This window comes from Ovis canadensis, chromosome 15, assembly GCF_042477335.2.
Source record: "Ovis canadensis isolate MfBH-ARS-UI-01 breed Bighorn chromosome 15, ARS-UI_OviCan_v2, whole genome shotgun sequence".
Lineage (NCBI taxonomy): Eukaryota > Metazoa > Chordata > Mammalia > Artiodactyla > Bovidae > Ovis > Ovis canadensis.
Genome location: NC_091259.1, coordinates 8,128,489 through 8,155,884, shown reverse-complemented (window position 1 = coordinate 8,155,884; position 27,396 = coordinate 8,128,489). Strand labels below are relative to the sequence as shown.

Sequence of the window (27,396 nt, the reverse complement as noted above, 5' to 3'; positions counted from 1 at the left end):
TTGGTGATGGACAGGGAGGCCTGGCATGCTGCGATTCACGGGGTCACAAAGAGTTGGCCAAAACTGAGCGATCTAACTAAACTGACCTGAATTACTTGTCAAGCAAGGTACTAAAAAGATCTACATACTTTATATTGTTACTCCTTACAAAACACAATAGTCCAGGAAAAATACTCCCATCTTTAATATAAGAGAAATTCAGATAATTTAACTAGTGTGTCTCAAGTCACAGCTGATTAAATCATTAGCTGGTATCAAGAGTCAAGTTCTAACTGCAGAAGGGCTATATATTTCAAAATTAATGCAATCTAAAATTCTCAAGAAAGTACTGTAATTGTGTCCCTTTCAGAATGTCTAACACAATTCTTGGATACTTTTGTCATTTGTAGTAGTAGTATAATAGATAGATGATAAATAGACAAATACTTACATACATACATATATACATATGTATCTCATTAAATTGTTTTAAATATCTCAACCAAATAAGTTATTTTTCTTTCCTCAAATAAGAATCCCACTATAGAACCCCTTATCATACCAACATAAACCAAAGAGCAATAAACTATGAAAGTGAATCTCTAAATTCTCTTGTTTTTGAAGTACACACACTTCATTTATAACATATTTTTTTTGACATTTTGAATTCCGTTTTTATATCACATTCAGAGGTAGCAACTATAAAGGACACTTTGAAGGTATATATGTATTTTTTTCCCTAGTGTAAAGATTTGCTGACATGTATGATAATAGTTTTAATAAAGATATATTAGTATTTCAAATGACAAGCTGAAACAACTACATACAGACTTTCGACTATTTTTATCTTTTTACTAAAAAAATAATTATCATGTAATCAGGATTTTTACTATGGACATATTCAAACATGAAAAATTACAAGATTTGATACAATAATTTCCTCCATAAAACCTGCCAGCTTTAAAATGTCTGTTAATTGTCAGATATGTTCCATCCATACCTCTTGTTGTTCAGTGGCTCAGTTTACTTCTAGGTCCATTCATGTTGCTGCCAATGACATTATTTAGTTTTTTCTTTATGGATCAGTAGTAGTATTTTATTGTATGTATTTTAATTGTAAGGACATATAGGATGGATAAATAACAAGGTCCCACTGTAGAGCACAAGGAACTATATTCAATATTCTATGATAAACCATAATAGAAATGAAAATGAATAATATATATGTATATATGTAAAATTCATGCTCAGTCACTCAGTCACATCCAACTCATTGCACCCCATGGACTGAGGCTTATAGGCACAGTATATATATATATATATATATATATATATATATATATATATATATATATATATATAATATTTTAAAATATAATATAAAACGCAATAATATAAAATATAATAATTTTATATATTAATATATTATTAATTATAATATACTATATAATAGTATATGTTAATATATTTGTATATATTTTGCATATTTTATATTATAATTATACATAATTAATCTATAATTATAATATATATTATATTATATATTATACATATATATTATCTATATAATATACACATAATATAATTATATACACATATAATAGGGATATATTATACATATATATTATATATTATGTATTATGTATTAAATTATAGATTAATATTACATATTATTTATTATAATATTAATTATCATATTAATAGTATTTTATATTTTGAAGTGAAGTGAACTTGCTCAGTCGTGTCCGATTCTTTCTGACCCCATGGACTGCAGCCTACCAGGCTCCTCCCTCCAAGGGATTCTCCCTCCATGGGATTTTCCTGGCAAGAGTACTGGAGTGGGTTGCCATTTCCTTCTCCAGGGGATCTTCCTGACCCAGGGATTAAACACGGATCTCCCACGTTCTAGGCAAATGCTTAACCTCTGAGCCACCAGGGAAGCCCATTTTTTAAAAATATTATTATCATTATATTAAAATCATGATTATAATTATTAAATATTAGAAATATTATATTGATATATTATATTATAATGTAATATAATGCTGCTGCTACTGCTAAGTCGCTTCAGTCATGTCTGACTCTGTGCGATCCCATAGATGGCAGTCTACCAGGCTTCCCTGTCCCTGGGATTCTTCAGGCAAGAATACTGAAGTGGGTTATATAATATAATATATTGTATTATATATAAATTAATATATAATATATAAAAATTATATAAAATGTATAAGCATATTATAATATAGTATAATTATATACAATATATGCCATAATAAATTTTATATAATATATAATAATATACAATATTATTAATAATAAATACAATATAACAATAAGATATATATGTATACACAGAGATATGAATCACTTTGCAGAAATGTCAACTATCCTTTAATAAAAAAATTAAAAAGAAAATGTAGCATATATATACATAGGAATATCAGACTTACAAAGAAAGAAATTCTGCCATATGTGACAACATAAATGAGCCTGGAGGACATTATAAGTAAAATAAACCAGTTAGAGTTGGATAAAATGCTCATTATTCCACTTATATAATGTATCTAAAATAGTCTTTAAAAGAATTAAATTTTCTTGAAAGTACGACTTTTAATTTAACAAAATAAATTGTAGAAATACTAGATTTTCAAGAATATGCTTAGAATGTAAATATTCTGCTGAGTTTACTTTTTTGTTGCTTACATATAAGTACCTCATATTCCCTCAATTATATTTCTTATTTACATATTAGTTCAGAGAAGTACATATTTTAATATAGTTTGACTGCTTCATAGTAACAGTGCAGTGTTAAGAAAAACCACTAGTCGTTATATATTTATAGACAGATATTTTTCCCCTCAGACCTTCTTTTTGTTACTTAATTTAGTTTTTAGATAATTAATAAGCATAAATGTTGATATTTTATTATATAAGTAATAACCCAGGCTGAGGACCATTAGAGTTCATTTCTCCTGAATAGCTTTTCCCGAATAGCTTTTCCCCAAGTGTGGTGAATTTTCCCTTCATTTTCTTTTCCAGAATATGTGAACCCCAGGAAAGATTCATTCATTGTGCCAGATTAAGGCTCATCTATATTTCAAATTATTTTTTTAATTAAACACATAATTTAAATTTAGTTTTTAAATGAATTTGTATCAGTGTTAAAAACCAGTTCAGTCACTCAGTCGTGTCCAACACTTTATGACCCCATGGACTGCAGCATGTCAGGCTTCCCTGCCCATCACCAACTCCTGGAGCTTACTCAAACTCATGGCTATCAAGTCAGTGATGCCATCCAACCATCTAATCCTCTCTCATCCGCTTCTCCTCCTGCCCTCAAATTTCCTGGCATCAGGGTCTTTTCCAATGAGTCGTCTCTTTGCATTAGGTAGACAAAGTATTGGAACTTCATCTTCAGCACCAGTCCTTCCAATGATATGGAAGGACTGGTATGTCCTTTCGGATTGACTGTCTTGATTGCCCTGCAGTCCAAGGGACTCTTAAGAGTCTTCTCTGATGCCATAGTTAAAAATATTTAAAATAGTCACTAAAAATCTGTTTTAACAAAATTAAACTCATTTTTTCTTTAGTTATTAGCTACATGCTTATTAAAGATCTACACAAATTGTTTTGGATTACTTTATTTTTTAAATACCCGTCTCAGTAGAGTATTATAAAAATTAGTGGATACCATCCATTTAAAGAGTTTTATCCAGCACCAGGCACACAGAATAAGATTCAACTGATTTTATCTCCAGTTTTACTTTGAAAAGTTTGGAACAAAATAATTAACATTTTATTAATGCAATTCTTACTAAATGAAACAAAAAGAGCTTAAATTTTGTTTCAAGAAAATATATGCTTATTTTAATAGCAGGAATGGAAGAACCAAAAAAAAAAATTCAGTTTCAAATATAATCACAAACACAGAAAAAAATAAATTTAAAATGGCCAATTAGGTTAAGTGGGTGGGTGAGTGACAGCCGCTCAGTCATGTCCAACTCTTTGAGACCACATGGACTGTAACCTACCAGACTCCTCTGTCCATGGAATTCTCCAGGCAAGCATACTTGAGTGGGTTGTCATTGCTACCCAACTGTAGTTTTGGTTTGCATTTCACTAAGAATTAGTGATATTGAGCATATTTTAATTTTTTTTAACTATCTGTATGTCTTCTTCAGGGAAATGTCTGTCCATCTTCAAAATATCTACAGACAATCCATGCTAGAGAGGGTATGGGGAAAAATGAGCCCTCCTATACTGTTGGTGATGATGTAGATTGGTATTATCGCTTTGGAGAACATTATGGAAGTTCCTTAAAATAAATAAAACTACAGCTGCCGTGTGTGTACTTAGTTGCTCATTCATGTCTGATTCTTTTCAATCCTATGGTATGTCACCCACAGGCTCCTGTGTCCATGGGGATTCTCCAGTCAAGTATACCTGGGTGGGTTGTCATGCCCTCTTTCGAGGGATCTTCCCCACCTAGGGATCAAAACCAGACCTGCTGGGCAACTTTTCCAGCAGAGTTACTGGGGAAGCCCACCTGGACTGAAAAAAACCATAATTTCTAAGAATACATGCACCCCAATGTGCATTGCGGCACAATTTGCAATATTCTGGGCATGGAAGCAATTTAAATGTCCATCAAAAGAGGATAAAGAAGATGTGGTACATATGTACAATGGATTATTACTCAGCCATAAAAAAAGAATGAAACAATGTTATTAACACCAACAGGGATGGACCTAGAAACTGTTAAAGTGAGTCAAGTAAATCAGAAAGAGAAAGGCAAATATATTATCTCCCTTATCTGGAATCTACAAAAATGGTACAGATAAACTTGTTTGCAAAATAGAAATAGAATTACAGATATAGAAAAGAAATTTAGGATTGCCAAGGGGGGAAAGACAGATGAGTGAATTGGGAGATTGGGATTGACATATATACACTGTTATGTATAAAACAGATAACTGATGAGAACCTGCTGTATAGCACAGGGATCTTTATTCAGTGCTCTGTAGTGACCTAAATGGGAAGTGAATCTAAAAAACAGTGGATATATGTATATGAATAACTAATTCACTTTGCACTCATCTCACATGCTAGTAAAGTAATGCTCAAAATTCTCCAAGTCAGGCTTCAGCGATACGTGAACTGTGAACTTCCAGATGTTCAAGCTGATTCTAAAAAAAGAGAGATGAACCAGAGATCCAATTGCCAAAATCCGCTGGATCATCGAAAAAGCAAGAAAATTCCAGAAAAACATCTATTTCTGCTTTATTTTTTTATATTTTTTTTAGTTTTTTTATTTTTTTAAATTTTAATATCTTTAATTCTTACATGCGTTCCCAAACATGAACCCCCCTCCCATCTCCCTCCCCATAACATCTCTCTGGGTCATCCCCATGCACCAGCCCCAAGCATGCTGCATCCTGCGTCAGACATAGACTGGCGATTCAATTCTTACATGATAGTATAAATGTTAGAATGTCATTCTCCCAAATCATCCCACCCTCTCCCAATTGACTATGCCAAAGCCTTTGACTGTGTGGATCACAATAAACTGGAAAATTCTGAAAGAGATGGGAATAACAGACCACCTGGCCTGATCTTGAGAAATCTATATGCAAGTCAGGAAGCAACAGTTAGAACTGGACATGGAACAACAGACTGGTTCCAAATAGGAAAAGGAGTACGGCAAAGCTGTATATTGTCACCCTGCTTATTTAACTTATATGCAGAGTACACCATGAGAAACGCTAGGCTGGAAGAAGCACAAGCTGGAATAAGATTGATGGGAGAAATATCAATAACCCCAGATATGCAGATGACTCCACCCTTATTGCAGAAAGTGAAGAGGAACTAAAAACCTCTTGACGAAAGTGAAAGAGGAGAGTGAAAAAGTTGGCTTAAAGCTCAACATTCAGAAAACGAAGATCATGGTGTCCGATCCCATCACTTCAAGGCAAATAGATGGGGAAACAGTGGAAACAATGTCATACTTTATTTTGGGGGGCTCAAAAATCATTGCAGATGGTGACTGCAGCCATGATATTAAAAGATGCTTACTCCTTGGAAGGGAAGTTATGACCAACCTAGATAGCATATTAAAAAGCAGAGACATTATTTTGCCAACAAATGTCCATCTAGCCAAGGCTATGGTTTTTCCAGCGGTTATGTATGGATGTGAGAGTTGGACTGTGAAGAAAGCTGAACGCTGAAGAATTGATGCTTTTGAACTGTCATGTTGGAGAAGACTTTTGAGAGTCCCTTGGACTGCAAGGAGATCCAACCAGTCCATTCCAAAGGTGATCAGTCCTGGGTGTTCTTTGGAAGGACTGATGCTAAAGCTGAAACTCCAAAACTTTTGCCACGTCATGCGAAGAGTTCTCATCGGAAAAGACTCTGATACTCGGAGGGATTGGGAGCAGGAGGAGAAGGGGACGATAGAGTATGAGATGGCTGGATGGCATCATCAACTCAATGGACATGAGTTTGAATGAACTCCGGGAGTTGGTGACGGACACAGAGGCCTGGCGTGCTGTGATTCATGGGGTTGCAGAGTCGGACATGACTGAGCGACTGAACTGAACTGATGGCAGGAAACTAATGCAATATTGTAAAGTAACTATACCCCAACAAAATTAATAAAAGCAATTGTGATGAAATTTAGGGCAGAGGGAGGTAGGATAGGCTTCCCAGTTTGTGCTGGTTGTAAACAACCTGCCTACCAATGCAGGAGAAGCCAGGGTCACTTTTCCATCCCTGGATCAGGAAGATCCCCTGGAGGAGAGCAAGGCACCCCACTCCAGTATTGTTTCCTGGAGAATCCTATGGACAGAGGAGTTTGGTAGGCTACAGTCCATGGGGTCACAAAGACATGACTGAAGTGACAGCATGCACTCATGCATGGGAGGTAGAATGGCCTTAGAATAACTCAGTGGTGTGGACAATGCACTTTTAGATAATAATTATGCCAAATGTTGAACATGAAGCTGTTTGCAATTCTGAGATATACAATTTCTCTCTCTTAAAGAGTTCATATTGATAATTCCATTTATATAAAACTGTAGGAAATAAGCAATCAGATACGACTGAAGCAACTTAACACACAGCATGCACGTAAGAATCACAAAGCAATCCCTAGTGACAGGAACCAGACTGGTGGTTGCCCAGGGTCAGTGGAGGAGGAACCTTGGGGAAAGGGACAAACTCATTCAGCATTTACACTGTGGTGATGTTTCAAACCTTATCAAATTGAGTACATTAAATATGTACACTTTTAAAAAATCATTTGAAACAAAAATGAAGAGGAATGAAATTGCTTTAATGATGACAATACAATAATTTGTTAGCTTTTATGTTTTTATTCTGTTGATTTTAAAATAAAGCATATCATGTTGCCAACTCTTTCTAAAAAGGCTCTGCATGCTATAACAATGCTGAAAATAATTTTACTAATTAGGTGTAATAGTCAACGCTCATGAAGCACTTGGCACGTACTATGAATTATATAAGCCGTTCATAGTCATCATCTTATTTAATCTTCACAATCAGTCCAAGACAAAGGAACTATTACCATTGTAGATGAGGAAACCAAGGAAAAGAGATGTGGAATATAATAATTTACCCAAGATAACAACTATTACTTGGGAAGACTAAAATTGTTAGCTAAACTGTGTGAAGGAAGAGTCTATCTTTCTAATCACAACTGATATAGAAAAGGCAAGGAATGATAATGGCAGGAAAGAGCTCCAGGGAACTAAACTGATACAGTGTCAGTATCAGTTGTCATCAAGGGTTCAATGTCAAGGATGTTCTGCTGGTGCTACTCTTTGAGCTGAATGCAAGAGGAATGTTAGGAAGATTATTCAGACTGTTAAAAAAATCTTGCTATTAAACTTTGCCTTATTTTCCAGATTATCTATGCCACAAACTTCAAATATAAGATACCAAATGCTGATCTATCTTAGTATGACCCATATGATACAGAATTTAAAGTCATTATGCCTGATGTTCCATTTCTTTAATTTAAAGATGTCTGTTCAAACAGGTTAAGGTATCTCTAATTCTCTCTCTGTCTTTCCTTGTTTGTCTGTCTGTTTCTCCTTTTAAAATTGAACACCTCCAAATTGAAAAAAAAATGCCTTTCATGTGTAAATCACCAAGAATGAAACAGTGGGTAAGACATACTGAATAAATGTGAACACTGGAAGTGAGGAATTTGACACTATCATTTACCAGCATTTTGACTCTGTTGCTGCGGTTGAATCACTTCAGTCGTGTCCGACTCTGTGCGACCCCAAAGACGGCAGCCCATCAGGCTCCCCCATCCCTGGGATTCTCAAGGCAGGAACACTGGAGTAGGTTGCCATTTCCTTCTCCAGTGCATGAAAGTGAAAAGTGAAAGTGAAGTTGCTCAGTCATGTCCGACTCTTAGTGACCCCATGGATTCTGCTTCTTCTGCTGCTGCTAAGTCTCTTCAATCATGTCCGACTCTGTGTGACCCCATAGAAGGCAGCCCATCGGACTCCCCCATCCCTGGGATTCTCCAGGCAAAAACACTGGAGTGGGTTGGCATTTCCTTCTCCACCATGGACTCTAGATAAGCCATAATTCCAAGTACTCTGATTCCTCCCTGCCCTTGATTTTTTTTCAGTTATTTGAAAGCAAAATGGAACTTTTCTTTAATTCTCTTCAGGGCATTCTTTACTTCCTGATTCCCCCTAGCTATAGATCAATGGGTTTAACACGGGAATCACTACCACACAGAATACTAAAGCAAATTTACGTATGTTCAGAGAATGGCTTGAATTTGACAAGAGCTACATAAAAATGACTGTTGCATAAACTATGGTGATGAAGGTGAGATGGGAAACACAGGTAGAAAAGGCTTTTTGCCTTCCTTCAGCAGAGCGGAGCCTCAGAATGGCAAAGAACATGAAGACATAAAAATGATCATGATCAGTAGAGAGCAAAGGGTGTTGAACCCAGCAATGATTAACAGCATCAGCTCTTTGATGTGTCAGAGCAAGCCAGTGTGACCAAGGGAACGTCATCACAGTAGAAGTGGTTGACCCTATTGGAGCCACAGAAAGACAAGAGGAATGTTGCGACTGTCTGTGCAAAACCCACAATGAATCCATAAATATATGTGCAAGCAATGATCTGATTGAAGAGTTTTTAGGCATGACGGTGGCATACAGTAAAGGGTTGCAAATGGCAACATACCTGTCATAGACCATGACTGAGAGTGAACACTGCTCACAAACTACAAATGTGATGAAGCAGCACAGCTGAAAGGCACGTGCATAAAATGTTATACTTTTAACTTCACACAGAAAATTCACCAAGGTGTTTGGGGTGACAGACAAAGTATAAGAAAAATCAAAAGCCAGATGGCTGAGGGAAAAAAAAAATGGATATGTGAAGCTGTAGGTTGACATGCATTAGAGAATCAAACCAAGATTACCCAGGACACTTGCTAAATAGATTATTAGAACTACACCAAAGAGAATGGATTGAAGTTCTGGATTATCTGTGAGTCACAAGAGGATAAACTCAGACACTGCAGAGTAATTGTTTTTGCCGTAGCAGATATTTAATTGCTTTTTTAACAATAAAATACAAAAGTCTGCTCTACACAACTGCGTCTCTTCTGCTGTCTCGCATACAGGGTCATCATTACCATCTTTCTAAATTCCATATATATGTGTTAGTATACTGTACTGGTGTTTTACTTTCTGGCTTACTTCACTCTGTATAATTGGCTCCAGTTTCATCCATCTCATTAGAACTGATTCAAATGTGTTCTTTTTCATGGCTGAGTAACACTCCATTGTGTATATGTACCACAGCTTTCTTATCCATTCATCTGCTGATGGACATCTAGGTTGTTTCCATGTCCTGGCTATTATAAACAGTGCTGCAATGAACATTGGGGTACATGTGTCTCTTTCAGTTCTGGTTTCCTCAGTGTGTATGCCTAGCAGTGGGATTGCTGAGTCATAAGGCAGTTCTATTTGCAATTTTTTAAGGAATCTTCACACTGTTCTCCATAGTGGCTGTACTAGTTTGAATTCCCACCAACAGTGCAAGAGGGTTCCCTTTTCTCCACAACATATGGAATTTAGAAAGATGGTAATGATGATCCTGTATGCGAGACAGCAAAAGAGATGCAGATGTGTAGAGTGGACTTTTGGACTCTGAGGGAGAGGGAGAGTGTGGGATGATTTGGGAGAATGGCATTGAAACATGTATACTATCAGGTAAGAAATGAATCGCCAGTCTATGTTCGATGCAGGATACAGGATGCTTGGGGCTGGTGCACAGGGATGATCCAGAGAGATGATATGGGGTGGGAGGTGGGAGGGGGGTTTCATGTTTGGGAACTCATGTACATTCGTGGTGGATTCATGTCAATGTAGGCAAAACCAATACAGTATTGTAAAGTAAAATAAAGTAAAAATAAAAATTAAAAAAATCTTTTAGTCAAAACAAACAAACAAACAATAAAATCCTCTAGAACACAGTCTGAGTATTCTTGTCTCCCTTAGAGATTATCAAGCAGATGTTGAGAACTGATTCTGATCCACCCTGATCTTATGTTGGACACAGTCAGAGGAGACTCTCCATGGAAATTCAGTTTTCAGAATTAAGTGATTTGTTCTCAGCAGAATTTCCAAAGTATGAAATTCTGTGGGGTTTGGAGAGATAGAAAGATGCCATTTTATTTAAAATCTAACATAATTGAATAATTTTTTATTCTTACCTGCACCTGCTCTGCTTTCTTCTTGGCACCCACAGCTCCCCTCCCACCCACTCCTGCTTTGACGTCCCACTAACACGTGAAGTCCATGGATCACAATCACCCTTCTGCCTGGAACACTGTCTGCATCGTTCTCAGCGCCTCTAACAGTGCCTAAGACAATTCGCAGCAGAAAGCCCTTGGACCCACAGCTCGGAGCTGAGCCACGTTGGTGTCACCCATCAAATGCAGAGACGAGTGTGTCACCAGACTCTGGACTGAATTCTGGAGCTCAGCACAGATGCTCAGGCCCTGAGCACTAAAGCCTGGGCCTGCTGGCTCCAGGAGCTCACTCAGGAGAGGCCTGCTGAGAGGGAGGGTGCCCCACATTGACTGTGAGCCGCCTGCACTTCAGGACGGCCCAGGCTCTGCTCAGTCTTGTCTCTGGGAAGAAGGTGGAACCTTCAAGTACAGGAGTCCCTAAACCCAGGACACAGAGCTCTCCTCCTAAGACAGGACACCCCATACGTCTGCAGAGCGGCCATTGCCAACCACCAGCTCAGCCTGCTTGGGTTCACACGCTGCTCTGCTCAACGGTTTTGCAAGGAAAACTGTGCTTCACAGGAGATGGAAGTCTGGAATCACCCCGAACTACACCTGTCTTCCCTCCTGTCTTCTGTCCCTCTGGACAGAACCACTCTTTTCTCTGCTACACTTCTACCCAAAGGCCTGAGGCCAGAGCACACATGGGAATTGGGTGGGGGGTACAACACAGTCCCACTGTGGACTGCTGAACCTTGCGGGTCTTTTGAGGGCCACTGAGGCATCTGGGTTGGTTTCCCCACAGCTATCACCTTCCAGTCCCATAGCCGAGTGCAGCCTCCATCTCTCTCCCCCTCCATCTCTCTCTCGCTCCTCACCCAAGGATATTTCCTCAGAAAGAAGTTTTCAGAGACAAGGTGACCAATTCCTCTGGGATGTCCTGCTAAATACACTGAGCCTGACCTGCCTGTGAGGCAGATTTTCCGTCCCCACTCTCTCCCTCTTGAGCCAGCATAGTGCCCCCCACCCAACCCACACTGCCTGCAAGCCCTGCTCTGAGGCCCCACCTGTGCTGCTCTTGAGAGCTGCCTCCTGGAGAAACCCCTCCCTCACACCAGCCACTGTGAACCACTGTCTTCAGAGCACTGTGGCCCCTCCTGCCCTGTGGCTGCTTTCTCTTCTCATCTCTCACTCTTACTGAAACACAGGGGACTGGTCACCAGGCCCCAGCCTTCTCCATCTGAACACCCCAACGGTGCCAGGCCTTTGGGTCCAGGCACCAGTGCTTCCCTCCTTACCCAAACCCCCCAGGAGCGGGAGCCCATATCCACCTCCTCTCCCTCCACTGTCTACACTGTCTTCCTCACACTTAACTCGTCATCCCGGTAGTAAGGTGTCTCCACCTCTGGCCACACCAGCCCCTCATCCTGGAGGAGCTCTGCCAGCAAATCGGGCCATGCCCCCTATTCTTTCTGCAGGGCCTGTGCTCTTCTTGAATTCCACCCACCGTGGTTTCAGACACAGGGCAAGTTTCTGGCTCTGCCTTTGTCTCAAGTGATATTCCCTCATTCTAGAAGAAGGCTGGGCAGGGACCCTGAACCATGAGGATCCCCTAAGCACACAAACACAGAAATATGCATATGGGCTCCAAACTGTCTCCTAAGTCAGGATTTAAGCAGCAGTCGATTTCCTATAGATGTATGAATGTCATCAGTTAAGCACTTTAAAAACTTTTGCTAAAGTTTATCTCTCATTTGTGACCATTTTCCATGAAGAAGCCAGAGAAACATTTAAATACTTAATAAGAATTGCTGTCACTACACCAACGAGCAAGAGAAGAATCAAAATGCCCAGTAACCAGCTAGCCTCACTCACAAGCCAAGTGTTTCCTCCCACCGAAGTCAATGGCAAGTCATGTCTCAGTCTCCATTCATGTAAAAAAGACTACAGATCATTAAACTTCTGCGACCCTTCAGAAACATCAGTGTCACAGTCTGTCAGGCCCCTCAAATGAATACACCCAAATATCAACTGGTCAGCCCCTCACTTTCAAACCTCTGCCTATGGTTTTGAGTTTTGTCAATAATGTGACCACCACTCTCCCTGGTACCAAGTTCGACCCTAAGAAATGCTTGTCTCTTCCCTCTCACTGGTCACGAAGATAGAGGCCCCTTGAGGTGCGACCATGAGCGGCACCCAATCATACTGTCCACACATCAGACAGGCTCTTGCCACGCTCGACAGCACTGAGGGGAGCTGCCTGGGGGAGTGACCTAATGATGGTTGAGGGGAGCGAGCCCCTCGCAGCCTCATGTGGGCCAGTTCTGATCTCAGGGCTTCCAGGTTTAAAATCAGCTGGTCCTACCAAACAGCAAATGACACAGCCTGCACTGCTTGCTTTCTGGATGTAAAATGACTTGCACCAAAATGTGCATAACAGGTTATGTTAGTAGTTATCAACTCTGAACATTTTAATTCTGAGAAAATGTTCTCTAAGAGTCCCATAGCAAATATAAACACTCGGAACAATATTAAACCGAATAAACCATAATGAATAAAAATTCCATATTAAGTGTAGAAAAGCTTCTGGAGGAAACATGGCAAGTCATTAACAATGATGAAGTCTGTAGAGAGAAGCTGGACTTGGGGTTGGGATTCGGGTGGGAGGGAGGCAGGGCAGAACTCATTCTATTGCCCTTGCTCCTCTCATTGCTTTAAACTGTCTCCATGAAGCTCACCTGCATTCCTGGACATTCCTCACATTCATTCCTCTACAGCCCACTTCACTTCCTCACGGGGTAAATCAAGTCAAACAGGCCAAGTTTCTGAGTCAGTCAACTCAACCTGTCAGCTCTGTGCTGTTGGCCATGGCAGTCACTTGCCTCATGCAGCCTCTGAGCAAGTGAGACAGGCCGGTGCAAAGCTCGATGTGGAAATCACACAGAAGATTTCAAGACTCATGGTGAAAAAAGGACGTCAAGTAGCTTGTTGGCTTTTAGGAAAATTTAGATTGCGTATGTGGCTCATATTATCTTTCTGATGGACAGCACTCTCCACATGAAAGGTTCATGCTTTGTCTCAGGTTTCAGGTGAACCCAGAAAGAACTACTCAGAATTCTGAGCCACACACAACAGCTGCATTCTAATTCCACCTATAATGCAAACATATTCAATGTTCAGAACCAGAAATGCTATACGTGTTATAGTAGTGGATTAGCCATAAAGAAAATGTAACTCGACTTCAAATAAGCATCTGTAGTGACTGTAACAATGAACATTGCTCAATTCAACTCTTAACAAATTTCTAAACGATTTAGAGATTTAAGTATCTTGTTCTTTTGCATTTCTTCTAATTGCTTTTTCACATTTTCAACATCCCATAGGAGAGAATTCTGAAAAATATATAAACAGTGCTTTAGAGGCAATTCTTACAGCTTTTTCACCCTTTTCCCCCTTCATCAAGAGGCTCTTCATCAAGGTCCTCATCCCTTTCTGACATAAGGGTGGTGTCATCTGCATATCTGAGGTTATTGATACTTCTTCTGATAATCCTGATTATAGCTTGTGCTTCATCCAGTCCAGCATTTCTCATGATGTACTCTGGATATAAATTAAATAAGGAGGATGATAATATATAGCATTGACTTACTCCTTTCCCGATTTTAAATCAGTCTGTTGTTCCATGTTCAGTTCTAACTGGACTATTGCTTCTTGACCTACATATAGATTTCTCAGGAGGTAGATCAGGTGGTCTGGTATTCATATCTCTTAATTAATTTTACAAGTTTGTGGTGATACACACAGACAAAGGCTCTGGTGTAGTCAATTAAGCAGAAGTAGGTGCTTTTCTGGAACTATCTTGCTTTTTCAATGATCCGAGGGATGTTGGCAATTTGATCTCTGGTTGCTCTGCCTTTTCTAAATCCAGCTTGAATATCTGTAAGTTCACAATTCACATACTATTGAAACCTGCCTTGGAGAATTTTGAGCATTCCTTTACTAGCATGTGAGATGAGTGAAATTGTTTGGTAGTTTGACCATTGTTTGCAATTGCCTTTCTTTGGGATTGGAATGAAAACTGACCTTTTCCAGTCGTCTGGCCACTGCTGAGTTTTCCAAATTTGCTAGCATAAGGAGTGAAGCACTTTCACAGCATCATCTTTTAGGATTTGAAATAGCTTAACTGGAATTCCATTATATCCAATAGTTTTGTTCGTAGTGATGTTTCCTAAGGCCCTTCTGACTTCACATTCCAGGATGTCTCACTCTGTGTGAGTGATCCCACCGTCATGATTATCTGGGTCATGAAGATCTTTTTTGCATAGTTCTTCTGTGTTTTCTTGTCACCTCTTCTTAATATTTTCTGCTTCTGTTATGTCCCTACAATTTCTGTCCTTTATTGTGCTTATTTTTGCAGGAAAAGTTCCCTTGGTATCTTCAATTTTCTTGGAGAGATCTCTAGTCTTTTCCATTCTATTGTTTTCCTCTATTTCTTTGCATTGATCGCTGAAGAAGGCTTTCCTATCTCTCCTTGCTATTCTTTGGAACTCTGTATTTAAATGGATATATCTTTCCTTTTCTCCTTTGTCTTTCACTTCTCTTCTTTTCATAGCTATTTGTGTAGCCTCCTCAGAAAACCATTTTAGATTTTTGAATTTCTTTCTTTCTTTCTTTCTTTTTTTTTTTTGGGGGGGGGGTGGTCTTGATTACCGCTTCTTGTATAATGTCACCAACTCCCATCTATAGTTCTTCAGGTACTCTATCACATCTATTCCCTTGAATCTATTGATCATTTCCACTAAATAATCATAAGGGATCTAATTTAGGTCATACCTGAATGGTCTAGTGTTTTTCCATACTTTCTTCAATTTAAGTCTGAATTTGACAATAAGGAGTCCATGATCTGAGCCATACTCAGCTCCTGGTCTTGTTTTTGTTGACTGTATAGAGCTTCTCCATCTTTGGCTGCAAAGAGTATAATCTATATGACTATGGTATTGATCATCTGGTGATGTCCATGTGTAAAGTCTTCTCTTGTGTTGTTGGAAGAAGGTGTCTGTTATGACCAGTGCATTCTCCTGGCAAAACTTTATTAGTCTTTGCCCTGTTTCATTCTGTACTCCAAGGCAAAATCTGCCTGTTACTCCAGTTATTTCTTGACAAATTAAAGTGCGTGAGTGCAAAGTCACTTCATTTGTGTCCCACTCTGTGCGACCCTATGTGCTGTAGCCTGCCAGGCTCCTCTGTCCATGGTATTCTCCAGGCAAAAACCGCAGAGTGGATGTCCATGCCCTCCTCCAGGGGATCTTCCTGACACACATAGTGGCACCTGTGAAGCTGCACAATTTAGGGGGGTCATATATATTTGCATTTTTAAATCTATGGCTCTGTACTATTCAAAGACTATTAGTTCTTGGAGGATCTCTTCAGTATTGAAATGTTTCTGGATGATATGTGACAGATGCCAGGATTCTTGGTCTCTGGAGGAAAGTAATTTGATCTGGGGCCAGTGACGAGGCTTGATCACTAAGAGCTTTTTATGTAATAGTTTTATTAAAGTATAAAAGAGAGAAAGAGTCTGATATAGACATCAGAAGGGGACAGAAAGTCTGCCCCTTGCTAGCTTCTAACAAGGAGTTATATACGTATTAGCAAGCTGCTAATTAGAGAAAAGAAACACCTCAAAGCTGAGAGAGTTGCACCAGGCACTTCACCCACAACATGCATTTTGAGATAGCATGGAACAAGGTGAGTCATGCCTGGCCATAAAACAATTGACAAGAAACTTAAAGAAAGGCAGATTTGCAAGCAAATACATAGTCTTCTGACACATTAACATAGTTTAAGGAAGACATTTCCATGAGAAAACTGCCTTGATAATCGCAAGATTTGAGATTAAGTTAAGTTCAGGCAGAACCAGGTATTGTCATGACAACACACAATTATAAAAGAAAAAAGGAATAAAAAAAAGTCCACCAACTGCAGTTTTATTTTCTTCTGCCACTTGGGCACCTCACCTGCCTACAGAGGGTATTAACACTCTGCGTATGTATATGGCTTTTTGTGTTGCACAAGCGTGAATGGGGTAACACAACTTTCACTGTTAATAAATGATCTGAGTGAGAAACCAGAAATAAAATAAGAGCGGAGATCTGAATTGGGAGGCACCTAACAAGTAAAAAGGCTTTGAAATAGTGGTATCTGAGACAATAATGAAACTTATAACAGTAGTGTCCTAGATTCTTAAAAAAACAATCATAATATTATTGGCTATAAAATCAGTCTTATCTCCTAGTAGGCCTTATCACAATTCATCACTGGACCTGGCTTTAATCCCTCAGGCATTCCTAGCTGCTCTTGCTTATTTTTCATGTGAAACCTAGAAGCAGTTTATTGTGAAAATCAGTCTGAGTTGCGACGGGGACCTGAGGAAGCCTCTCATCTTGTCTCTGGGAAATCAGGAATCCTTTCGAGTTGTGAGGAGCGTCTCAGGATTCCTCTCGAGTTGGTGCAGGGTTTTAGGGCCTCATCTCCAGTTGAGGCGGGAAACTTAGGGTTCCTCTACAGTTCGACATGGATCTTGGGGTTCCTATGGAGATTGCCCTGGAGAGTCAGCCTTCAACTTGTGTTGAGGCACGAAACTCCACTTCCCTCTCGAGGTGTAGAAGGGGTGTCAGGCCTCCTGTCTAGTTCATGTGGCGAATCGGGGCTTCTTCAACAGGATCAGCAGGGGAGTCAGGCCTCCCATCATGTTGTGAAAGGATCCTTGCAGCCAGTGCAGGGGAATCAGGACTTACCTCGAGTTGAGGGGGAACACAGTGTCCTTTTTTCTTACACCAGAATCCGCTGGGTTCCACTCGAGATTCAATAGGTGAGATAGGCCTCCCCTGGTGGTGCGAGGGAAAGTTGGGATTCGTCTTGAGTTGAAGCAGGGAATGGGCCCTCATCTCTAGATGAGGTGGGAAACCCAGGGCTCTTCTCGAGTTGTGGCTGGAAACTCGGGTTTCCACTTGAGGAGTGACGGGAATCTATGGGCCCCCTTGAGCTGCATGAAGGGAGTCAAGCCTCCTCTCGAGATTTGGAGAGGGCACTTGGGATTGCTCTCTAGGCGCTGCAGAAACAAAAGGGCTCATGTCACGTGGATGGGGGAATCTCCTGGTTTTTCTCAAGTTGCAGCTGGAGGCTTGGGATTCCTCTCCAGGTATGGCGGGGAGCTCAGAGAGCCTCTCCTGTTGCCTCAGGGAAGTCAAGTCTCCATTTGATTAGCGAGGAGGAGCACAAGATAGCTCTAGAGCCATGACAGGGGAATCAGGCCTCATTTCACATGGAAGGGTAAATCTCAAGGTATTTCCGAGTTGTGGTAGGAAGTTTGAGTTCACTGGAGCTGCCACGGAGAGTTGCGGGATCATCTCATCTTGTCCTTGGGAAGTCAGGAATCCTTTTGAATTGTGAGGGGGCTCTTGGGATTCCTCTTGAGTGGGTGCACTGGACTAGGGCCTCATCTTGAGTTGAGGTGGGAAACTCAGTTCAAGTTCTGAGATGGATCTTGGGGTTCCTATGGAGATACCCCTGGGGAGTCAGCCATTGTCTTGTGTTGAGGCATGGAACTCCGCTTCCCTCTCGAGGTGTCCAAGGGGTGTCAGGCCTCCTGTCGAGTTGAGGTAGGGATCCAGGGATATTTCTAAAGGTGCCACAGGGCTCTCAGTGCCCCCTTCGTGTTGTGAGTTGATATTCGGTGTTCCATTCAAGTTGTGGCAGGGGAATAAGGCCTTATCTCGCGTGGATGTGGACACCGGGGTTTTTTCAAATTGTGCCACTACCCCTGGAGTTCCTCTTGAGTTTCAAGGTGAGACTGACCTCCTCTTGAGTTGTGAAGGGAACGTCGGGATTCCATTCCCGACGCAGCATGGGAATGGATGGACCCTCATGTTGTGATGAGGTGGGGAAAATGGGACAATTTTTGAGTTGTGGCAGGACACTCGGTGTTCCTCTTGAGTGGAGATGGTCATGTCAGTGAATTTCTTGAGTGGCATGAAATGTGTCAAGGACCCTTTTGAGGCTCAAGAGGGAAGGTATGATTTGTCTCAAGATGCTGCAGTGGAAAAAGGCTTCATTTTGCGTTGAGGGGAGAATCTCCTGGTTTTTCTCTAATTGAAGCAGGAAATTTGGGGTTCGTCTCAAGTTGCGACAGGGATCTCAGGGAAAAGCTCATGTTGCCTCAGGAAAGTCAAGTCTCCATGTGAGTTGTGAGGGGCCTCTCAGGATTCCTCTCCAGTCGCTGCAGGGGCCTAGGGCCTCATCTCGAGTTGAGGCCAGAACATCAGGGTTTCTCTCCAGTGTGGACTTGGATCTCAGGTTTCCTATTGAGTTTCAACAGGGGAGTCAGGCCTCCTCTCGTGTGGAGACATGGAACTCTGCTTTCCTCTCGAGGTGTAAAAGGGGTGTCTGGCTTCCTGATGAGTTGACATAGCGATCTGGGGCTTTCTCTCCAGGTGCCACAGGGCTGTCAAACCTCCCATTGTTTTTCGTCGATACTCGAGGTGAACAGTCGAGTCAGTGCAGGGGAATCAGGCTTATCTGGAGTGGATGGAGTCAATGGGCTCTTTTTGAATTGAGGCACAGCTCCCGGGGATGTGCTCGAGTTTCAAGATGAGACCGGCCTCCTCTTGAGGTGCGACAGGGACGTCGGGATTCCTTTCCCCGACGAAGCAGGGGAATTGACCCTGATCTCAAGTTAAGGAGGGGATAATGTGGCTCTTCTTGAGTTGTGGCATGAAACTCGGGGTTATTCCTGAGTGGGGATGGGTATTTCAGGGAGCTTGCTGAGTTGCATAAAGTGTGTCAAGCACCCTTTCGCGTTTCAACATGGAACATGGGATTCCTCTCAAGACACTGCTCTGGAAAAGGGCCTCATCTCACATTGAGGGGAGAATCTCCTGGTTTTTCTCGAGTTGCATTGGGAAGCTTGGGGTTTCTCTCGAGTTGTGTCGAGGACCTCAGGATTCGCTCCTGTTGCATCTGATAAGTCAGGTCTTTTTCAGAGTTGCAAGGGGCACGTCAGGATTCCTCTCTAGTCTTCCCCTGTGAAAAGGGCCATCCCTATAGTTCTGTTTGTCAACTCAGTGTTCCTTTCTGGTGTAAACAGGGAACTCGGGCTTCCTCTCAAGGTTCAACAAGGGAGTCAGGCCTCATCTGGTGTCAGGGCATGGAACTCTGCTTTCCTGTCGAGTTTCTAAAGAGGTGTCAGGCCTCAGTCAAGTTCAGGTTTGGAATTGGGGCTTTTTCAAGAGGATCAGCAGGAGAGTCAGGCCTCTCATCATGTTGTGAGGGGATCTTCGGTGTTCCATTGGAGTCGGTGCAGGGATATCAAAACTTATCTTGAGTTGAGGGGGAACTCGGTGTCCTTTTTCCTTGCAGCAGAATCCACGGGGTTCCACTCAAGATTCAATAGGTGAGACAGGCCTCCTCTGGTGGTGCAAGGGGAAGCTGGGATTTCTCTTGAGTTGAAGCAGGGAATAGGAGCTCATCTCCAGGTGAGTTCGGAAACACAGGGCTCTTCTCTAGATATGGCAGGAAACTCAGGTTTCCCCTCGAGGTGTGACGGGGATCTCTGGGCCCCCTTGAGTTGCATGAAGGGAGTCAGGCCTCCTCTTGAGTTTGGAGAGGGCACTTGAGATTGCTCGCTAGGCGCTGCAGAAACAAAGAGCCTCATGTCGCATGGATGGGGGAATCTCCTGGTTTTTCTCGAGTTGCAGCAGGAGGCTTGGGATTCCTCTCCAGGTACCATGGGGAACTCAGGGAGCCTCTCTTGTTGCCTCAGGAAAGTCAAGTCTCCATTCGAGTTGTGAGGGGGAGTGTGGTTTGCTCTGGAGTCAGGGCAGGGAAATCAGGTCTCGAGTTACATGGAAGTGGAATCTCAAGGTCTTTCTAGAGTTGCGGCAAGAAGTTTGAGTTCATTCGAGTTGCATCTGGGACCTGAGGGAGCCTCTCACCATGTCTCTGGGAAGACAGGAATCCTTTCAATTTATGAGGGGCCAGTAGGGATTCCTTTCAAGTTGGTGCAGGCGATTAGGGCCTCATCTCGAGTTGAGGTGGGAAACTCAGTTTTCCTCTTCAGCTCTGACATGGATCTCTGGGTTTCTATGGAGATTCCCCTAGGGAGTCAGCCATCATCTAGTGTTGAGGCACGGAACTCCGCTTAGCTCTCGAGGTGTAAAAGGCATGTCAGGCCTCCTATTGAGTTGAAGTAGGGATCTGGAGCTATTTCTAGCGGTGCTGCAGAGCTCTCAGTCCTCCCATCGTGTTGTTAATTGATACTCCGGGTTCCATTCAAGTCGTGGCAGGGGAAGCAGGACTTATCTCGAGTGGATGGGGACATCAGGGTCTTTTCAAATTGATGCATGACCCCTGGAGTTCCACTCGAGTTTCAAGGTGAGACCAGCTTCCTCTTGAGGTACTCTGGCAACGTCGGGATTCCATTCCTGACGAAGTAGTGGAATGGACCTTCATCTCGAGATGAGAAGGGGAAAACGGGGCTCTTCTTGAGTTGCAGTGGGACACTTGTTGTTCCTCTCAAGTGGAGATGGGTATGTCGGGGAACTTCTTGAGTGGCATAAAGGGTGTCAAGGACCCTTTCGAGGCTCATGAGGGAAGCTGTAATTTCTCTAGAGATGATGCAGCAGAAAAGGGCCTCATCTCACGTTAGGGGAGAATCTCATGGTTTTTCTTGAGTTGTGGCAGGAAACTCGGGGTTCCTCTAGAGTTTCGAAGGGGACCTCAGGGACCAGCTTGTGTTGTCTCACTAAAGTCAAGCCTCCATGTGAATTGCAAGGAGCCTCTGAGGATTCCTCTCTAGTCAATGCAGGGGCCTAGGTCTTCATCTTGAATTGAGGCTGGAACCTCAGGGTTCCACTCCAGTGCTGAATTGGATTTCGGAGTTTCTATGGAGAATCCATCGGGGAGTCAGGCCTCATCTTGTGTGGAGACATGGAACTCCGCTTTCCTCTCGAGGTGTAAAAGGGGTGTCAGGCTTCCTGTCGAGTTGACATAGCGATCTTGGGCTTTCTCTCTTTGTGCCACAGGGTTGTCAAACCTCCCATCAAGTTTTGAGTCAATAGTAAGGGTCACAGTTGTGTCAGTGCATGTGAATCAGGCTTCTCTGGAGTGGATGGGGTCATTGGGGTCTTTTCGAATTTAGGCACAACTCCCAGCGATGCCCTCGAATTTTAAGGTGAGACCGGCCTCCTCTTGAGGGGCAACGGAAACGTTGGATTCCTTTCCTGACAAAGAAGGGGAATTGACCCTCATCTCGAGTTGAGGAGGGGGAAAACGCAGCTCTTCTTGAGTTGTGGCGTCAAACTCTGTTCCTCCCAAGTGGGGACGGTATCTCAAGATCCTCCTGAATTGCATCAAGGGTGTAAAGTACCCTTTCACATTTCAAGATGGAATGTGAGATTCCTTTCCAGACACTGCTCTGGAAAAGGGTCTCATCTCATATTGAGGGGAGAATCTCCTGTTTTTTCTCGAGTTGCAGCGGAAAGTTTGGGGTTCCTCTAGAGTGGCAACGGGGATCTCAGGGATTGCTCCTATTGCTTCTAAGAAGTCAGATCTCTTTCTGAGTTGTGAGGGGCATGTCGCGATTCCTCTCAATGCACTGCCAGCCAATAGTGCTGTGTCTAGATTTCTGTTGCTCAACTCGGTGTTCCTGTCCAGCGGGAACATGGTCCTCGGGCTTCCTCTCAAGGTTCAACAAGGGAGTCAGGCCTCGTTTGGTGTAGGGGCATGGAATTCTACTTTGCTCTAGAGTTTTCAAAGGGGTGTCAGTCCTTCTCTAGTTCATGCAGGGAATTGGGGCTTTTTCAAGAGGATCAGGAGTCAGGCCTCCCATTATGTTGTGAGGGGATCGTCACTGTTCCATCAGAGTCGATGCAGGGGAATCAGGACTTATCTTGAGTTGAGGGAGAACTCTGTGTCCTTTTTCCTTGTAGCAGGATCCTCAGTGTTCCATTGGAGTCCGTGCAGGGGTACTAGGATTTATCTTGAGTTGAGAGGGAACTCGGTGTCCTTTTTCCTTGCAGGAGGATCTGCAGGGTTCCACTCGAGATTCAAGAGGTGAGACAGGTCTCTTCTGGTGGTGTGAGGGGAAGCTGGGATTTCTCTTGAGTTGAAGTAGGGAATCGGAGCTCATCTCCACATGAGGTGGGAAACACTGGGCTCTTCTCGAGTTGTGGCAGGAAACTCTGGTTTCCTCTTGAGATGTGACAGGAATCTCTGGGTCCCCTGGAGTTGCATGAAGGGAGTCAAGCCTCCTCTCGAGTTTGGAGAGGGTGTTTGCAATTGCTTTCTAGGCGCTGCAGGAACAAAGGGCCTCATGTCACGTGGACGAGGGAATCTCCTGGTTTTTCTCAAGTTGCAGCGGGAGGCTTGGGACTCCTCTCCAGGTACCATGGGGAACTCAGGGAGCCTCTCCTGTTGCCTCAGGAAAAGTCAAGTCTCCATTTGAGTTGTGAGGGGGAGTGTGGTTTGCTCTCGAATCAGGGCTGGGGTATCAGGCCTCAATTCGCATAGAAGAGGGAATCTCAAGTTGCCAGGAGCCAGCGTGAGGAATCTCGCCCATGGCAAAGGTCATGAGTAAGGAAGCCTGACAAAACGCAAAGGTGTGATCTGGCTTCGGGGGTTCCTCCTGAGTTTTCCTGAACATCTACTCCCAAAAACCAGAGTCAGCCTGATTTTATTGTACTGTGCTTTCCACTCTTTTGATGCTCTCTGGAAAAAGTTAACTTAGGGCTTCAGTCTTCTGCATTTGAAAGGAATGTTTCAGCTCAAACCTCCTTTGATGGCTCTCTAACTTGCCTAACAGGTTCCCTCAGACTTTTTACAACTTGTGAATTGTTTACAGCCCCCCAACCGTGAGAGGCAGGAAGCTTAGAGCATCTTAGAGATACAGAGCCTTTTCTAAAAAGCTAAAAATTATATTCCTGACGGGTTTTCACTGTTGAGTCAATGACTGCTGCCAGGCCTCCATTTTCTTTATCTTTTAGGCACCTGAAGGATATTCATCAATGTAATTGGGATATAGAAATAGGAATATAGTAGTTTTGATGTTAGCAACACTAGACTTTTGAATTAATTACTTTTCTTTGTTATATATCACTGCACTCCTCTTTCGCCCTTGCTATGTAAGAATGTAACTTTATTTAGTGCTTTCTGAGAGTGGCACCAGACTTTGGGAAGAACAAAACAAATACGTCTTCTGGTTGACAAACCCTTATCAGAAAAGGGCTGTAAAATATTAATTGGCCCTCTGGCCAAAAGTTAATGTAAATCACCTAAGACTTGTGTATACAAGTAGGTATGCAGAGAGAAAGCCTGGTCTCGATAAGAGTCAGGGCTGCTGATGCTGCATAATTTTATATATTATCCACTAATCTCTATGTAAAAAAAAAAAAAAAAGTTATAAAAGACCTTTCTGGACAATAGAGGATGAGCAAGTCACTGGACTGGTTTCCTCTGTGTCTCCTCTTTACTCCTTTTCTGGCTGAATTCCTATCTGGGGCATGGAGGCTCGCCATGTCTACTTACTTGCCCCGGCTTCTAAGATCCACGAGAGAGGGAGCCCAAGGTGGGGCACCCCCTCCCCCATTCAAGAGGATGCTGGCGGCCTAATATAGATGGTGCAAGTTCTTTGTCTGGAACTTTATTGGCTTTCTACGTAAACCAAGTTATTCAGCATCTTTTCTCCACTAAATTTTCCTACTATACTATTTCTTCTTAATTTCTTATATATTTCTAATTAAATAAATAAGCTTTCCTCACCTACGTCATTCACCCTTCAAATTCTCTGGATCCACCAGGGCTGGACCCCAGCATCAAGTTGTTTCTCGAGTTGCAGCATGAAGTTTGTGTTCACTCGAGTTGCACTGGGTACCTGAGGGAGCCCCTCATTATGTCTCTGGGAAGTCAGGAATTTTTTCGAGTTATGACTGTTCTCTAGGGATTCCTCTCAAGTTGGTGCAGGGGATTAGGGCCTAATCTTGAGTTGAGACAGGAAACTCTGGGTTCCTCTCCAGTTCTGACATGGATCTCAGCGTTCCTATGGTGATTACTCTGGGGTGTCAGCAGTCATCTCGTGTTGAGGCACAGAACTCCGCTTCCCCCTTGAGGTGTCAAAGGGGTGGCAGGCCTCCTGTTGAGTTGAGGTAGGGATCTGGGGCTATATCTACAGGTGCCACGGGGCTCTCAGCCCTTCTTTCGTGTTGTGCATTGATACTCCGGGTTCCATTTGAGTCGTGGCAGGGGAATCAGTCCTTATCGCGAGTGGATGGGGACATCAGGGTCTTTTCGAATTGCGGCACGACCCCTGGAGTTCCTCTCGAGTTTCAAGGGGAGACCGGCCTCCTGAGGGGGAACGGGCATGTCGGGATTCCTTCTCGATGAAGCAAGGAAATGGACCCTCATCTCGAGATGATGAGGGGAAAACATGGCTCTTTTTGAGTTGTGGTGGGAAACTCGGGTTTCCTCTCAAGGTTTGACAGGGATCTCTGGGCCCCCTGGATTTGCATGAAGGGAGTCAAGCCTCTTCTCGAGTTTGGAGAGGGCACTCAGAATTGCTTTCTAGGTGCTGCAGGAACAAAGGGCCTCATGATGCATGGACAGGGGAATCTCCTCATTTTTCTCGAGTTGCAGCAGGAGGTTTGGGATCCCTCTCCAGGTACCGTGGGGAACTCAGGGAGCCTTTAGTGATTCCTCAGGGGATTCAAGTCTCCATTCGAGTTGTGAGGGGGAGCACGGGTTTGCTCTGGAATCAGGACAGGATAATCAGGCCTTAATTCTCATGCAAGAGAGAATCTCAAGTTATTTATTGAGTTGCAGCAATAAGTTTGGGTTCACTCGAGTTCCATTGGGGACCTGAAGGAGCCACTCATCAAGTCTCTGGGAAGTCAGGAATGTTTTCGAGTTATGAGGGTCCACTTAGGATTCCTCTCGAGTTGGTGCAGGAGATTAGGGCCTCAACTCGAGTTGAGGCGGGAAACTCTGGGTTCCTCTCCAGTTCTGACATGGATCTCGGGGTTCCTATGGAGATGGCCCTGGGTCATCAGCTGTCATCTCTTGTGGAGGTACAGAACTCCACTTCCCTCTAGAGGTGTAAAAGGGGTGTCAGGCCTCCTGTCGAATTGAGGTAGGGAACTGGGGCTATTTCTAGCAGTGATGTGGGGCTCTCAGTCCTCCCTTCGTTTTGTGAGTTGATACTCGGGGTTCCATTCGAGTCATGGCAGGGGGAGCAGGACATATCTTGAGTGAATGGAGACACTGGGGTCTTTTTGAATTGATGCATGACCCCTGGGTTCCTCTCGAATTTCAAGGTGAGACAGGCCTCCTCTTGAGATTGGCCAGGAACCTCAGGATTTCATTCTCATCAAAGTAGGGGAATGGACCCTCATCTCGAGATGAGGAGGGAAAAACGGGGCTCTTCTTGAGTTGTGGCGGGACATTCAGTGTTCCTCTCGAGTGGAGACGGGTATGTCAGGGAACATCTTGAGTTGCATCAAGGGTGTCAAGGACCCTTTCGAGGCCCAGGAGGGAAGGTGGGATTTCTCTCGAGATGCTGCAGTGGAAAAGGGCCTCATCTTGCATTGAGGGGAGAATCTCCTGGTTTTTCTCGAGTTGCGGCAGGAAACTTGGATTCCTCTCGAGTTGTGACGGGTACCTCAGGGACCCGCTTGTGTTGCCTCAGGAAACTCAAGTCTCCATGAGACTTGCAAGTGGCCTCTCGAGATTCCTCTCTAGTCAGTGCAGGGGCATACTGCCTCATCTCGAGTTGAGGCCAGAACCTCAGGTTTCCTCTCCTGTGCTGACATTGATCTTGGCATACCTATGGCGTTTCAACAGGGAAGTCAGGCCCCACCTTGTGTGAAGACATGGGACTCCACTTTCCTCTTGAGGTGTAAAAGGGGTGTCAGTCTTCCTGTCGACTTGACATAGGGATCTGTGACTTTCTCTTGAGGTGCCACTGGGCTGTCACACCTCCCTTCATGTTATTAGTCAATAACTGTTTGACAGTCGAGCCCGTGCAGGGGAATCAGGAGTCTCTGGGGTGGATTGGGATATTGGGGTCTTTTTGAATGTAGACTCGACTCCCGGGGATGCACTCGAGTTTTCAAGTGAGACCGGCCTCCTCTTGAGGTGCGACAGAAACATCAGGATTCCTTTCCCAATGCAGCATGGGAATCGACCCTCATCTTGAGTTGAGGAGGGGGAACATGCGGCTCTTCTGGCATTGTAGCATGAACCTCGGTGATCCTCTCGAGTGGGGACGGGTATCTTGGAGAACTTGCTGAGTTGCAGAAAGGGTGTCAAGTACCCTTTTGCGTTTCAAGAGGGAACGTGGGGTTCCTCTCAAGACACTGCTCTGGAAAAGGTTTTCATCTAGCGCTGAGGGCAGAATCTCGTGGCTTTTCTCAAGTTGCAGCTGGAAGCTTGGGCTGCCTCTCGAGTTGTGACAAGGACCTAAGGCACCTGCTCGTATTGCGTGAGAAGTCAGGTCTCTTTCCAAGTTGCAAGGGGCATGTCAGGATTCCTCTCGCTGGCGAATATGGCCGGATCTAGAGTTCAGTCCTTCAAGTCAG

General features: G+C 43.1%; 1 pseudogene; it reads right to left on the bottom strand.

The window, feature by feature from the left end:
• Nucleotides 1-8,641: 8,641 nt before the first annotated feature.
• Nucleotides 8,642-26,582, bottom strand: LOC138421036 (olfactory receptor 5AL1-like; annotated as a pseudogene).
• Nucleotides 26,583-27,396: the final 814 nt, after the last annotated feature.